We start from the raw sequence: 4659 nt of genomic DNA, 5'->3' as shown, positions 1-4659 counted from the left end.
TATATTTTGTCTGATTTATTTCCTGACTTGAACCCTCGGCTCTGAGAATCGTTTTCATGGATTTCCCAACAATGGTGGCTCACAGGTCTGAAAGTTACGACACTTTATATATCAGTGTTCCCCTCCAGAAATGTGGATATATGAGCGGAAGTGAAAGCAGAATGACATTTTAAAAATTGCTGGGAGGGCGGGAGATTTGGCAGAAAGGACATTGTAAAGGGGTTCAGTTACTAAAACTAAAGAGTGCCAAATCTGGTGCAGCTCTGCATAGAAACCAATCAGCTTCCAGGTTTTATTACCAAAGCTTAATTGAAGTAAGACCGGCCATACATGGGTCGAAATTCGACTGATTTTTCATCCAAAAATCGGACCCAAGAATAATCGGCCGATTTTCGCTCTGTTAGTGGGTCAATGGCACCGGCCAATTTTCGTGGTTTCCCCCCTTTTTGGTGATCGGGCATGTTGGAAAATCCATAAAAAATGACTGATTTTCGACTCAATGATGGTCAAATCGAATGATAGTTTTTCCGAAAAGAATATGCGCATGAGCCGTGACCTGGAAGGAACAGACGTTTCGCCTGTTATACGGGGAGAACTTTATGACTCGGTCGGACGATTTTCGAAAATCATTGATGGCACCATCGGATTACCGAGCGAACAACGTTTTCGATTTTCGGACGAAAAATCATTTGAAATTCAGACCATGTATATGCCTGCATTAGAAGGTGATTGGCTACCATATAACCAGATTTTGCACTCTCCAGTTTTAGTAAATCAACCCCAAGGATTTCTTCCAAAAATCTTTCCTAATCCCTGAGCAATTTTTAATTTCCTGCACACATTGTGCAGTATTAGAGATGAGTCCAATCTTTAACAAACTCATGCAGACTCCACCTCCGCAACATCGCCAAAATCCATGCTTTCCTAACCCCAGAAACCACTAAACAGCTCATCCACTCCCTCATCATATCACGACTCGACTACTGTAACTCCCTCCTCACTGGCCTGCCTCACTGCTGGCTATCCCCGCTTCAGTCGATCCTGAATACGGCTGCCAGACTCATTCACCTTTCCAACCGCTCCGTTTCCACCACCCCCCTCTGCCAATCTCTCCACTGGCTTCCGATTGCGCAATGGATCAAATTCAAAATCCTAACACTGACGTACAAAGCCATCCACCATACTGCCCCAAACTACATCACCGACCTAATATCCAAGTACCGCCCAGCACGCACACTCCGCTCCTCACAAGACCTCCTTCTCTCTAGTTCCCTGGTCGTCTCCTATCATGCCCGCCTACAGGACTTCTCCAGGTGTCACCCATCCTCTGGAACTCCCTGCCCCAACCCATCAGATTATCACCTACTCTCCTCTCCTTTGGGCGCACCCTGAAAACCCATCTATTCAGGGAAGCCTACCCCACCCCCGGCTAACTTGCCGACCTCCTCCACTCTTCCTACTACCCCATCCCCCACAGCTATCTCCTCCTGTGCCACCATCCCCTCCCTCCTAGATTGTAAGCTCCAAAGAGCAGGGCCCTCGATCCCCTCATGTTTTGCATTGTATTGGTATTGTTCTGTCACATGTTCTGTCCCCCTTTGTAATGTACAGCGCTGAGCGAACTATTGGCGCTTTATAAATACTGTATAATAATAATAATGAGCCATACTGCCCTGGGTTCAATTCCAGTGGAGTTTGGCCAACCTTATGGATCCTGAACCCCAAAAGCCATCAAAGTCAAGAAGAGCTGAAACTGCCAAATCAAAACACCCATTTCTGGGCTATTAGGTAAAAGTTGTCTGGAATGGATTTTTTTGGGGGGGACGGGGAGGCATGCAAAAAAAAAAAGGGATTGGGATTCCCTTAAAAATCCATAACATACTCTTAAACTGGCCATACATTATACAATTTTCTTGTTCAATTTCCTTTAGACTTCCCTTCAACTATGTAGTACAAGGGCCTGCCTGATTATATACAAATTGAAAGTGTTTAAATTTGACCTCATATTGTATGGTTTTGGTAAATCTAAAGGAAAATTGTAAAAGAAAATTACATAATGTATGGCCAGCCCAGGGGCGGACTGACCATTTGGAAACTCGGGCACTGCCCAAGGGCCCGGGGTCAGTAGGGGGCCCCATGAGATGCCCCTGGTAACTTTTTCATAGGCTTTTTTGAGTTTGGGCAAGGACACGGTGGCCCCATGATCCCCTATTGCCCGGGGGCCCCATGAGTTGTCAGTCCGCCCCTGGGCCAGCCTTAATCTGATCATGCAGCCTAGCTAGCCTGGAAAGAGGGAGGGCAAGAAGGCATTCCCCTTTCCTAAACCATACCAAGCCACATACCCTCAACACGGGAGGGATGCCATGTTGAGGATTCCCCCCCGGCAAAGCATCTTATCTCCATGTTGAGGAAGACCAAAAGCCTCTTTCCCACAACCCTGGCTCGTGGTTGTGGTGGTCTGCGGGCTTTTCAGAATTTGGAAGCCCCTTTAAATATAATGGGGCCTCCATGTGAACGAGTAAGGGCTACACAGCAAGTGGTACCCTTCAGTCCTCATGCACACTGGGCATTTTAAAAACGCCGGTAGCGTTCGCTGAATAAAGTCATGTTAAAACCGTGAGTTTTTCCACATGTTTAGGGATTTTGCATCAGCGTTTTCCATGTTTGTGTATTTTAGTGTTTTTTACACGGAAAAGTATAAATAAAACTTTTGCTAAAAACCCCCCCGGTTTGCTGCGGTTTTCTGCATTTACCAGCGTTAGAGTGTTTTTCCAGGCAAAAAACACCCCTGCCATAAAATGCTGATTACATCCTATGTGTGCATGGACACCTAGGATAACATGCTGGGGGGTTTACTGGCTGTAGAATAAAAATGCCAAAAGTCCAAAACAGCAGCTTTATATACGTCCAGTGTGCATGAGGACTCCGTATACACTCTTGACTTATTCCTGGCATCTGTAAGATGCCAGGAATAGGCCAGGTGTTGGGGATGATGTAACTCCTGTGCGCGTGTGTGTCCGTGACCGCCTAATATCTCAAGAGGTTGGCGACAGGACCCATAATAACAGGCAGTGGAGATGGTGGATGATGCAGTGGTGGAAGATGCCTGGACCCGTCACCAGAAGGAGGTAAGTGCTGTTCAGATTTGCAGATTATGGCGAAAGCTCCCCCCTCCCCCACCAACAAAAGTTATGTCCGCTTTATAAAGCCAAAGTTTCCCTCCCTGCAACTAAGGCAAGAGGTGCCTCTCCCTCCCCCCCAAATAAAGTGTATATGGCAGGAACAGGGGCAGACTGACAACTCATGGGGCCCCCGGGCAATAGGGGATCATGGGGCCCCTGTGTCCTTGCCCAAACTCAAAAAAGCCTATGTAAAAGGTACCAGAGGCATCTCATGGGGCCCCCTACTGACCCCGGGCCCTCGGGCAGTGCCCGAGTTTCCAAATGATCAGTCTGCCCCTGGTCAGGAACAAAGAAAAAAACAATTGTTCTCTATGAGCCCTGTTCACATTGTACAAGTATGTTGGGGAAGAATGCAGACATCCTTCAACACATGACGCAACACAACTGTAGGTAATGTAATGTAGGTATAATAATAATCGCAGCGGGGTGGAAAAAAAAAAATTAAAAAAAATAGATAAGACAGAAACATTCCTGCAATTCTACTTTGGGGAGGGAGGGGGGCTGTGTTAAAGCAGAACTAACTTCCTTTTGGGGGTCTGTGTCCCCTGGGGGAAATTTCCCTTCATTTCCTGTCCTGCAGACACCAGAAAATAAAAGTCATCTCTACAAAGCAAGGGAAATTACCTACCTTGCAAACTGTTGGCGCCATTTAAATCCTGTAGAATAATAATATATAAATCCTGTATAATAATAATAATAATATATAAATCCTGTATAATAATAATAATATATAAATCCTGTAGAATAATAATATATAAATCCTGTATAATAATAATAATCCCATAAATGCCGCACCAATGGGCTGCAACCATGTGCATTGCATGCGGTGATGGGGTGTTTACGCCTTGTACCCATGCGCTTAAACATGCATGACAGGCAACACATTTTTCTGCAGATGCAAAGCATCAGAGTAGTGACATGTGTGAACACCCCTCCTATTATATGGTTTTTGGTAAATCTAAAGCAAAAGTCTTTAAGAAAATTGTATAATGTATGGCCAGCCTTAGTTATGAAAAAGGAACTGATGGAGTCATGAAAACAGACCCCCCGCAAGGATCACATGAAGAGCTTCATTTCAGCTGATCCTGATGAAGGGAGTGGTACTTTACTGAAACGCGTCAGTCTTACCAATAAAAACATTTGTGGTTCCTCTTCCTGACCCGCAAATTAGCAGGCCTGAGTCAGCGGCATCTTATCACCGGATACCTCTAACAAGGACCTGTGCTGTTAATGGACTGTCATTATATAGGATAGGATCCCGGGGGAGAGGATCGTGAATAATGTGCTTTCCCCCTCAGTGATCACTGTGAATCCTTTGTGGATCTTCAGTGTGAATATTCTGATTATATTCTGTCCATTGTTCTATAATGACTATAAAGGAAACAATGTAAATATTTTTGTAGCACAAGTTGTTGTTGGAGCTGGTTCAGGTTGCCCCTCGAGAATACTGGCAAAAGCTGCATTCAAAGACCAAATA

This window comes from Staurois parvus, unplaced genomic scaffold (assembly GCF_062004578.1).
Source record: "Staurois parvus isolate SC_StPar_1 unplaced genomic scaffold, SC_StPar_1.0 ptg001461l, whole genome shotgun sequence".
Lineage (NCBI taxonomy): Eukaryota > Metazoa > Chordata > Amphibia > Anura > Ranidae > Staurois > Staurois parvus.
Note: the sequence above shows the minus strand (reverse complement) of the source record.